General features: G+C 36.2%; 1 pseudogene across 1 annotated transcript; it reads right to left on the bottom strand.

The window, feature by feature from the left end:
• Positions 1–4,965: 4,965 nt before the first annotated feature.
• On the bottom strand, positions 4,966–8,861 carry LOC309972304 (protein LEG1 homolog; annotated as a pseudogene). The gene is made up of 4 exons: positions 8,744–8,861; positions 8,241–8,425; positions 7,243–7,354; positions 4,966–5,504 (listed from the first exon to the last, which is right to left on the bottom strand). The product of its transcript is annotated as a protein LEG1 homolog (transcript).
• Positions 8,862–12,241: the final 3,380 nt, after the last annotated feature.

The raw sequence follows: 12,241 nt of genomic DNA, 5'->3' as shown, positions 1-12,241 counted from the left end.
ACAATTCTAACAAATTGAACAACAGTAATTTCAAAATTTAACACAATCATAATCATACAGTTTTCTTGTTTTTGGTGTTTTTGACTTATGCTCATTTGTTAGGATTTTGTCCATGCATTCCTAACTTTAAATTCAACTTAATGCAATGATTATTTTGCTCAATTAATAATTCTTGATTTTTGAATTCATTAACGCTTAAAATGTTTAGGATCTAAAGAAAATTGTATTAAGCTATCACAAATCACTAAGAAATTAATAAACAGACAATAAACTTGTATGGCTCTTCTGTTGTTATCCTATGTAACCCGATTTCATGAAATTTAGAGCAATGTCTTGCTGATTTATAACCAAAGTCCAGAACATTTTAAAATGAAGTACTGACATTCAATTAAAGTTTTAAAACTCATAAAACTGACCTGGCAAATAGAATATATAATTAGTTTGTTAGGGTTTTTTTGTGTGTGTTTTCACTGACAACAAGTGTACAGCAATTAGGTAAGTTTCCCCTCCTTTGGTTCACAATTGATAATGACTGCTTAAGGATAAAATTTCTCAAGGTTGCTCTCGTAGGACAGTATCCACTGGCTAGGAGGTGGTGACTTATAGAGCCCCATGAAGCTTTCATATAAAGGTTTTCCCAGTGATAGGGACAGAGTAAAGGAACAAAGTAGGTCAGTTTCAGGGGGCTCCAAGGAGCTCCAGTTCTTTATGGCTCAGCGAAGAAAGAATTCGGTGAGAGGCAAAGTGATAAATAAGAAGTGATTTATTAGAATAGGACACTTCTGAGGCTTTCAGGCAGGCTAGCAAAAGGGTGCTGTGCCCTGAGAACTTAGTGGGCTACACTTCTATAATCAAAGGAAAAGCGGGGAAGGGAAAAAGACCACCTTCTTCCTCATTCTTTTTTTTTTTTTTTTCCCCGGTACGCGGGCCTCTCACTGTTGTGGCCTCTCCCATTGCGGAGCACAGGCTCCGGACACGCAGGCCCAGCGGCCATAGCTCACAGGCCTAGCCGCTCCGCGGCATGTAGGATCTTCCCGGACCGGGGCACGAACCTGTGTCCCCTGCATTGGCAGGCGGACTCTCAACCACTGCACCACCAGGGAAGCTCTATCTCTTCTTAAAGGAGAGAAATGTTGCCCTCTGTGACCCTGAAGTATTCCATAAAAATGAAGTATCCCATAAAATATGAACTAAAAATTTCTGAACATAATTTTTAAATTTTTTCAGAGAGAACATTGCTAAATCAGGTAATACATTCTAAACCAATAGTTCATTTTTAAGCATTTTAGAAATTCAAATTCACTATTCAGATTTTCATTTAAAATATTCTGCCTCTTGACTACTGTCCATGAAAATCTGTTCCTCTAAATTTCATGAAATTAATTTAAGTAGAATAATATCCCAAAAGTCCAATCAGCGTTTTATTACCTTTATTAACTTACCAGCATTTGCCAGTTATTCAACTGAATCTATACTGGACAGTTAACATTTTAGTTATTATTGGAGAACACTGTTCCTTGAAAATTTATCATTGTGGATTTTTATTTTATTATACATTTCCAGGAGTATTTAGTTAAAACAATGAAGAATGAATTCCAAAATCTCTAGAAACAGTTTTCTTGTAACTTCATTAAATTTTTCCATATAACGAGAGACAGTTTTCCTAGAAAATTTAAAGACATTTAAAAGTTGTAGGTAAAATTTTAACTTTGATCCCAAAAGATGAAATTATTTAAAACAAAATTCAATTTAACAAAATTAATTTCAATTAGTATAAAATTAGCATGTTTTCATATACATTTTAAAATAAAACATGTTTTGCTCTTTAAAATTATGTTATGCCTTAATATTCAAATTTATAAGATACGTAAGTAACTGAAGAGAATAGTGGATACAGCAGTGATTAAAAGAATAAGACCCATAAAAAGTGAAGTGATATTTTTTGCATATTAGACTATTGCAAATTTTAAAGTTTGCTAATACTCATTTTTGGTGTCTATGCAGAATTATGAATCTTAATAAACAGTTTGTGTGGGGTTTTTTTGTGTGTGTGTCTTTATTTTGATAAGAACATAATCTATACCACACTCTTTCACTGCCATTTGGCAATACCTGATCATACATTCATTCCCAGCAATTTAATCTGTCACCATTCCAACAAATTAAATTAATGAAAGTAGACATCAAATGTCGCTTTGCATTGCTTAAAACTGGAAAGAATATAAGTCCATTCAGTGGAAAGTTATGTATTATTTAAAGAGAATGATGTCTGTTAATATTTGTTAACTTGCTAATATCTAAAATATACATGATTAGTTAAAAATATATAGCATAGAACAGTTCCATTCATATAATCTCTTTTATGCAAATACAGAGTTTTTATCAAATAATTTATTCATTTATTTATATTCACTAGTTCATATAATTATTTTTGTAGAAGTGGGCCCAAAACTTAAATATATGTAAGTATATATATCAGGCAAGAAATCATGGTATGGAGGTTAAGTGATGATGATGGAGAAGGTAAGTTTTATTTGCATTTAATAACTTTCTGTAGTGTTTGAATTTTAAATAACAGACATGTTGAATATATTTTAAAAATAAGGAAAATAATAGTCATAAAATGAAATGTTATTAGGAAATAGAAAAAAAGTAGTAATGGTTGTGAATTTTGGGTGGACCAAATATGTCAGAATGGATTGATCAGTTAATGAACAAGAAAGAGGATACAGAAGACTTGAGCTTGAGCTACTGCCCTTTTTTCTTCTACTAGTTCTCTGTTGGGAAAATCATATTTATTTCCCATTACTTTATTTTATGAGCAGTTATTTCCATTAACATCCCTGGACTCTTGCTCTACCCCTAATTCTTCTACAGGAGGTCCTTGACTGGGATTGGTTAGAACTTACACATCAAAGTCTCAGGAGTCAGGAATCACTCTTTTCCCCGTATTTTTCCACACTAAGAGTGAGGCAGGAAAAAAAAAAAAAGAGTGAGGCAGGGCAGCCACACAAGCAAGTGGTATAATCTGCAGACTATACTTTCCCTTGCATGACTTTTCCCAAGTTTGGTTAAGATAAATAAATAATTTTTTTTAAATGCCAAAGTAATGGAGACTTGAAGTCACAAAAATATCATGGCATAAAGGCTAAAATACAAGAAAATTTACTGCAGTTGCTAGTGTAAAGAAAAATCTTAAATTTTTTTATATCAAAAATGTAGTTGAATATAACGTTAAAAAGTTTAATATATGTTAACTATGAACCAGACATGTTCAACTGTAAAAATATTTTGATTAATGATATTCTATTTATTATTATTTTGTCTATACTTGAATTAACTAAAAACATCTGCCAGGGTTTTCAGCACGGTTTCTGAATTCTGAGCAGCAGCGGGAGCACGCAATCACTAGAGGAAGTGAGGAAGCTAGGTAACTCGTTTAACTATGTTCCAATTTACTCTTTCTTTTCTGCATCTTTTTCTTTTTTATTGTAGCCTACAGTGAATTCAAAACTCCTTACTAAATCCAAAGCTAATTTTAGTAAAAGTAGAGCTTACAAAAATTTAGAAATTTTATAATTTTTAAATGAAATAAACTCTAACCATTCATCTCATCCCTCATTCTTTACATACTGGGAAGTTCAACTTTGTTAAATCATCTTGGCCTAGATTTTACTTTCTGTATCTGACAATGTGGCAAAGATGACTGGCAATTCAACAGATTTTGTGATTCCCCTATCAGTGGGGCTCAGACAAGAATGAACTTTCCCAAGTCCCTCCCGTCCTCCATCCAGTGGGGCTGTATTTTTGCCAAAGTTATGTGAGATAAAGTTATGCTTATCTCTTCTAGTCCTAGGCCTTTAAAAGGGGGTCTCTCTTTAAGCTCTCTAATTCTTTTGATTTTTGTACTGAGCATACAATGGTGAAGCTGTAAAGATTGACGGAGCCACAGATTAAAGGATCCTAAGTCCCTGAATTACCATGGAAGAAAGCCTCCTTTCAATTGAGTAAACATCCTGAATCATTATGCGAGGGAGAAATAGAATCCTATTGAGTTTTGCCTTTATAATTCAAAGTTTATTTATTCAAATATCGTGTTACCCTAAGTAAGGCATACACAATTTTAAATTTACAATGCATTCATTTTTATTTTCACTCATCTTATTTCTGAATTTGGCTTTAGGGAATAGAAATTATATATATATATATATATAAATATATAAAAAAATATATATATTTTTTTCCTCAATAGAACAAGGGTAAATGGTAAATAGTATCTGGGAAATTGAATGATACAGTAATTTTCAAATTTACCATTATGTGATTTCTTCTGTTTTCCACTATTAGTAAGCCTAGGATTTGGAAATTTTGGAGAAATATACCTCCTCCAAAACCAGAAATTTAGGGGATCAGATTTTTTTCTTTATGTCTATAATCTGTAGAACTGGCTGAAGAAAGTTCACATAAAATTATTTCATGGTTCTGTTAGTCATGGCAAGTATCATTATTATATTTTTCATTTTAAAACAAAGTAAAATAAAACAAAATAGCAAAACTTATCCAAGAAATAAATAGAGGTTTCTCTTATCTCCTTGTCAAACTAAAATGTGGTGGTACTGATCTGCTGTTTTTGTGCGAAGACCCCAGAAGAGAGGACATGCTAAGTAAGGGAGGGCCTATAATATGTCCCATTAAATGAAACCCATCATAAGCCCACAAAGAGGACTTCCCTGGTGGCTCAGTGGTTAAGAATCTGCCTGCCAATGCAGGGGACCCAGGTTCGATCCCTGGTCCAGGACGATCCCACATGCCATGGAGCAACTAAGTCTGTGCACCACAACTACTGAGCCCACGTGCCACAATTACTGAAGTCCGCATGCCCTAGAGCCCGTGCGCTGCAACTACTGAGCCTGCGTGCTGTAACTACTGAAGCCCATGCGCCTAGAGCCCGTGCTACACAACAAGAGAAGCCAACGCACTGAGAAGCCTGTGCACCGCAACGAAGAGTAGCCCCTTCTCGCCACAACTAGAGAAAGTCTGCAAGCAGCAACGAAGACCCAACACAGCCAAGAATAAATTAAAAAACAAAGCCTACAAAGGTTATTGTGAAAACTTTGAAACAGATACGTACAGGAAGTCAACATTTCTTTCTTTAGACGATCTGTTGTAGTGATTCATAATTATGATTCTAATGATATTTCATTACCTATGAAATCAACACAACATATAGAATTTACAAAAAAATAAAGTCTTTGTGTCACTTCTCTGTATACTTATACACTTTGTGGAGAAAATTTACACCAAGCAGGACTGTGTTCTGAAAGCCTGTAAAGTCACTGATGAAGGGGGCTTTATTCCCACTAACAAGCATTTGTGTTGGCAGGCCCTTCTGGAGTCCATATGTTCTAATCAAAGCTGAAGGGAAGAGGGGTAGAGCTAAATAATCCACAAACAAAGCCCTGCTGCTTTCAAACTCTGCTTCTTGTTTAGAGTAATGTTGTAACCTAATAGACAAGTGAGGGGGAGTATGCATTTAGAATTAGTGAACTCAGAACTTTGCCAACTGAACTTACAAAACAGCTAATTTCTTCAAAACTACATTATTCTACTTTTTAGATTACAGACTGTAAAAACATGGTATTGATTTAGCCCCTAGATTTGAAACTTTGAAGAGATGTTCTTAGAATTTAAATCTAGAAATTATCATCCCAGAAAATATGTACTTTTAGTCAAATGTTTTGCCTTCTTCATAAAACATGCTCTACTTGTATAAACTCTGGAATGTGACCAACTCTCATTGTTTCAAAATGTAAAGATATAAATCAAAGAGGATTAGCAATTTCAATTTCTGCTGGATTTGGATATCTCTTTAAGAACACATGATTTTCATTTCAGGTAACCACTGAAAAATGAAATAACCTATAGAGAATTTTTCCTGATTTTCAGGTAGTTTGATATTTTTTCCTAATGATATATACAAGACAGACAATTTTTCTCTTTTTTTTAGTTGTACAACATAATGATTTGATATTTGTGTATATTGCAAGATGATCACCACAAGTCTAGTTAACATTAGTCACCCTACACAGTTACAAATTTTTTCTTGTGATGAGAACTTTTAATATCTACTCTCCTAGAAACTTTCATATTTGCAATACAATACCATTAACTATAGTCACCATGCTGTACATTATGTCTTCATGACATTTATTTTATAACTAGAATTTGTACATTTTGACCCCTTTCCCGCATTTCACCTACCTCCCACCTCTGGCAACCACCAATCTGTTCTTTGTGTCTATGAGCTTGGTTTTTGTTTTTTTGGGGTTTTGTTTTTGTTTTGTTTTGTTTTAACGATTCTACATATAAGTGAGGTCACACAGTATTTGTCTTTCTCTGTCTGACTTATTTCACTTAGAGTAATGCCCTCAAAGTCCATCCATGTTATTGCAAATGGCAAAATTTCCTTCATCTTTATGGCTGAATAATATCCCACCGTGTATATATACCACATTTTCTTTATCCATTCATCTGTCGGTGGACACTTGTTTCCATGTCTTGGCTAGTGTAAATAATGCTGCAATGAACATGAGGGGTGCATATATTTTTTTCAAATCAGTGTTTTCATTTTTTTTTTCAGAAAAATACCCAGCAGTGAAATTGCTGGATCATATGGTAGTTCTATTTTTAATATTTTGAGGACTCTCCATACTGTTTTCAATTTACATTCCATTTTCTCTTCTTATTGACAAAGAAATTTTCATTTTTAATTTGTAATGAATAATGTTATATCTGTATTATCTGTATCACCTGGTCTGGAAATATACCTACTTATAAAATACTTTCAAGTTTTATCCAGTAAAATTTTTTCTTATCAGTTTTATCTTTATCATAATACTTCCTGATGGTTGACATATAGGTAAATTGAAAAACATTTCAGTGAAAAAGATAGTGTAAGATAGAAAGATAGTGTAAGATTAAAAAAATAACTTTAGATCCATTCTTACCTACTAGGAAGTCAACATTTCTTTTTTTAGACGATCTGTTGTAGTGATTCATAATTATGATTCTAATGATATTTCATTACCTATGAAATCAACACAACATATAGAATTTACAAAAAAATAAAGTCTTTGTGTCACTTCTCTGTATACTTATACACTTTGTGGAGAAAATTTACACCAAGCAGGACTGTGCTCTGAAAGCCTGTAAAGTCACTGATGAAGGGGGCTTTATTCCCACTAACAAGCATTTGTGTTAGAAATTTTTCATGAACAACCTTCAGGGATGAGACATGTGCAACCCATAAGTACTTCAAGAGGTCATCAAAGTTTCTAGAATACGACTTTACCTGCTATCCAAGAAGGAAAATGTTATTAATATTTACGCAATTATAACAATCTCTCTTTCTGAAAATCAATTCTATTTATAAATATAATTTTTCAATATTCTAAATGAGGGGAGAACATTTAAGAGTTAAAGTATAAAAAACTTAATGCTTAATTCTCCCCAAAGAGCTTAATATTAGCTATAATAATTACATTACTGAATCCATTTGAAAGAAATAAACCATATGGTTTCGAAATGCTCAGAAGTTTATAATGTAGTATTTCATTTATTTGTTTTTCTCTTGCCGTGCAATGAACTTTCCACAAAGTTTTAAAAGTCAGAAATGGGAGGAGGTATAAGAGTATTTTCACCTAATCATATGCAGTATAATGAACAAGTTCTCTAAAGGGAAACCTGATCTTTGGTCATTTACTCTCTCACCCGTGACACTTCACTTTGGACATCAACATTTGATTCTGATTGTCAGATTACCATTTTAGTCAGCGCAGGTGATGGTTTATAAAGTGAGTTGAAATAAGCTGATCAAATTCACCGCAATCTATTCCCTAGTAGTATTTATAGAGTTTACTGCTCACTTGACCTGAAAATGTGATGAACATGCACTATGAAGACATAATTTCTACAGGTTTTGAATATAATTTATTTGGTGTGAAAAGAATGGATAGGGCAGTCTTCATAATAATGTGGGTGCTAATGAGATATGATGTCATGCAGTAATCTACTCATATGAATATTGTTGTCATCCTAATAAAGATTTAGATACTAGAACTTTATTCCTTAGGAACATACTGTTCGATGCATAAAAAATCTTACATTAAATATTATTCAAAATTTACTTGACTACTCTCGAAGAGTATTACTTAAAACCCTAAAAAAAATCCCGCCAAAACCTGGTAAAATTTATTTCATTTTTTCATTGTATCTGGAAAGGATGAATAACAGCTAGAAACATTATAACAAAAATTCATCTGATCCTTGGATGGTGGCAGAAAGGTGACACTGCCTGATGATATTCCCATTATGCCAGAATCAACCATAGCAAGGAAGGGTATTGCAGAGAGATAATAATTAAGGTCTGTATAAACAAAAAGTTATTAATGTATTACAAATTCCTACTTTTGTCCTATGTATTTAAAGCAAGTTTTGAGGTTACTAGTTTTCTCTAATTGATATTTTCATAATTGGATAAATTAACTACTAATTTTTAAAATAGTGTCTAAAACCTCATGTCAAAACATTCACAATATTTGGGTCAAAGAGATTTTTCCTTTTTTTTTTTGTAAAAGCAGTAGTTCTCATTTCTATTTTTGTTTCTATAATTGGGATTCTAGATTGAATTGATTCTTTGAGGAAAGGTCATCAATTTGAGTTTTGATTGTTACCTTAAACTCACCAGCCCACCAACTGTCCACAGAGATACATAGATGATCCCCAGATTCATGGCCACAGTCTGCCCTTTGGGTGGGATCAGCTAAAGAGAAATGATCAAGGGCTGGGTCTACAAGGCTCATTTTTAAGTTGTAGATATACTAGATACATTAGGTTTACAGAAATGCACAAAATATTTTTCTTTTAAAGAATTGTGTCAGCCTTCCCATCACTGTTGTAAAAAAATTAATAAACAGAAACCCAGGGCTTCCCTAGTGACGCAGTGGTTGAGAATCTGCCTGCCAATGCAGGGGACGTGGGGTCGAGCCCTGGTCCAGGAAGATCCCACATGCCACTGAGCAACTAAGCCCAAGCGCCACAACTACTGAGCCTGCACTCTAGAGCCCGCAAGCCACAACTACAGAAGCCCGCGTGCCTAGAGCCCATGTTCCACAACAAGAGAAGCCACTGCAATGAGAAGCCCGCGCACCGCAACGAAGAGTAGCCCCTGCTCACTGCCACTAGAGAAAAGCCCGTGCGCAGCAACAAATACAAACGCAACACAGCCAACAATAAATAAATAAATTTATTTATTAAAAAAAAACCCAGAAACCCAAATTAAATTAAATTAAAATTTGGGAGACCAGAATGGAGAGCTCTCACACCTTGCAATGTTAGCAGATCCCAACAGGAAGAAGAAAAACTCCTTTTCTTTCCTCACAAGGATTCAGCCAATGAAAAGCCATGGATTCTTTGCTTACTATAGCCCTCCCAACTTCCTTTTTCTTCTATAAAAGTGTGCTCCTTCCCTTGCCATGCAGGCACTTGCATGTTGTTTTGCATGGTTGCAGACCCTGAACTGCAATTCTCTGCTGATCCTGAAAAAACCCATATTCCCTAGAGAAATATTTGGCTGTCTATTTATTTGTTTATTTGGTCAACACCTTGGCGGTCCATGCAGGGACCAGAGAAGATCCTCAAAGGCTCTGGGCTTGCGAGCAAACAGGTGTGGTACACACAACTGACCCCATTATCACTCACTGCTTTCTCAGTGACCCTGGAGTTTGAAGGTATGTCTTTCTTCTAGATCTGAGCTCATGCTCTCTTTGCATTTGATGCTCTGTAGACTTTATTTGGGATCTATTTTAAGTTTCGTCTTTCTGGGTAAGTCCTTGTTCTATATGAAAGTACCTGTTTGGAATTTTGGTCTGATTTTGAGATTAGACTGTTTCAACTGAAGCAGGCTGAAATGCCTTAGACCCATTCTTTTGGGACAGGGGAAAGAATCCCTTGCTTCACTGAAATCGTGTTGGTTTTTTAGCCTTTGACTTATTCCTTTGGAAGGGGTTATTTTCTGGAAATTGGCTGAAAAGACTTTTAGCCTGGCTTCTCTGGGACCAAGCTGTTTTTTAACATTGGCTGGTATTAGGCTTGTAAGTTGTTTGAGCTGTAAGCTCTTCAAGCTGCTTGAAAATTGTTCTTTGATCTCAGAGAGACAGCAGTTACTGGTCTTGAAACAAGATCTTAGTTCCCTGCTCAGGAATTGAACCTGAGTAGCCTGGATGAAAACCAGGAATCCCATCTGCTAGACCACCAGGGGCTAGAGGCTAGAAGCAAAGTTGCCCTGGCTCTTGCCCCCATTTGAAAGCAAGAATATTTCAAGGAGGCAAAAACTGCAAAAACAGGTACAAAGTTTATTAATAGAGACACAGCACAACATGTGGGAGAGCACACAGAGAAAGAGTTTATTTAGACAGAAGCAAAACAGGAATACACACCTGGAGAGGAATGGCGTGGGTGTCCTCCTTAATGAGGAGAAGTACAGTAAAGAGAAAGTCAAATCATTTATATAGGGGCAGTTCTTCTGAGTCTTTGTTCTCCTCTGGCCAATTATCTCATTTCTTTTCTCATAGCTGACCTATCTTAGGGCCCTAACCAATATTTGCATGCATCTTTTTGCCAAGATGGATCCCAGCGGAGGCTTACGGGAGGCTTTAAAACACCTACTATGGGATGGTGCTCCCTCCGTTTCTGACCCCCCAAGGAGCCTTCCTGTACATGTGCAGTTGGGGAGGTTTCCTTGACCTCAGGAGTGATAGATGTGGTCGTCTTATCTCTTTACTCCAGCAGGGCTCAGCTCCTGCTACTAATTTTGTCCTTGGAGTGTCAGGGAAAACAAAGCTCCGATTTACTCCACTTGACAAACCCCAGCTGCTCAGCCCTGGGGCCCATCTACCTCCTACCTCACTTTCACTCTAAAGAAAAACATCTGAGAAATGGGATACCAGTTACCTAAGAATTTTAAGAGTACCCTCCGCCCTCCGCCCGGACTCCAGCCAATTTTATATTTAAAAACAGTGGTCCTTCCTCGTGCACATTTGCAACTAAATGGATCAATCTGGCCAAACAACAATTAAAAATATCAATGTCCGGGGCTTCCCTGGTGGCGCAGCGGTTGAGAGTCCGCCTGCCAATGCAGGGGACATGGGTTCGGGCCCCGGCCCGGGAAGATCCCACATGCAGCGGAGCGCCTAGGCCCGTGAGCCATGGCCGCTGAGCCTGCGCGTCCGGAGCCTGTGCTCCGCAACGGGAGAGGCCACAACAGTGAGAGGCCCGCGTACCACAAAAAAAAAAAAGAAAAAAAAATATCAATGGCCATTATGGGGAATTTTTGAAATCTCCAAACAATTTTCTTAAAACCAAATTGGACTACAATAGCTTAAAAATTTCCAGAACTGAGTGAAATGCTTATTTCAATTGGTATTTTGAGGCTTCCCAATATTATTGGGAGTCTAAAATTGTATCTCTGCAAATTAAGATTTTAAGATGAACTGAGACAAACAATTAAAAAAAGATAAAATGTCTCCCAAAGCCTCATGCTCTTCTCCCTTGGTTCCTCCTTCAGCACCACCTGTCTCTTTCCCCAGCTCTCCCTGTCCAGACTCCACCTCTGAAGCCATCATCCCCCTTCCTTCTACACCACCCACACCTCCTCTATACCCTCAATTCCCCCATGATAAGACTCTCACCCAACTTCCCCTTTCTCTGAAATTCTCCCCATTCCCTTTTCCTCTGAACTTGTCAGAATCTGTCCCTTTATTTATTTATATTTTTTATTTTTTTAACATCTTTATTGGAGTATAATTGCTTTACAATGGTGTGTTAGTTTCTGCTTTACAACAAAATGAATCAGTTATATATATACATATGTTCCAATATCTCTTCCCTCTTGCGTCTCCCTCCCTCCCACCCTCCCTATCCCACCCCTCCAGGCGGTCACAAAGCACCGAGCTGATCTCCCTGTGCTATGCGGCTGCTTCCCACTAGCTATCTACCTTACGTTTGATAGTGTATATATGTCCATGCCTCTCTCTCGCTTTGTCACAGCTTTCCCTTCCCCCTCCCCATATCCTCAAGTTCATTCTCTAGTAGGTCTGTGTCTTTATTCCTGTCTTACCCTTAGGTTCTTCATGACAATTTTTTCTTAAATTCCATATATATGTGTTAGCATACGGTATTTGTC

This window comes from Leucopleurus acutus (genome assembly GCF_964270905.1).
Source record: "Leucopleurus acutus genome assembly, chromosome: 15".
NCBI lineage: Eukaryota > Metazoa > Chordata > Mammalia > Artiodactyla > Delphinidae > Leucopleurus > Leucopleurus acutus.
This window is presented reverse-complemented; position numbering and strand designations above follow the sequence as displayed.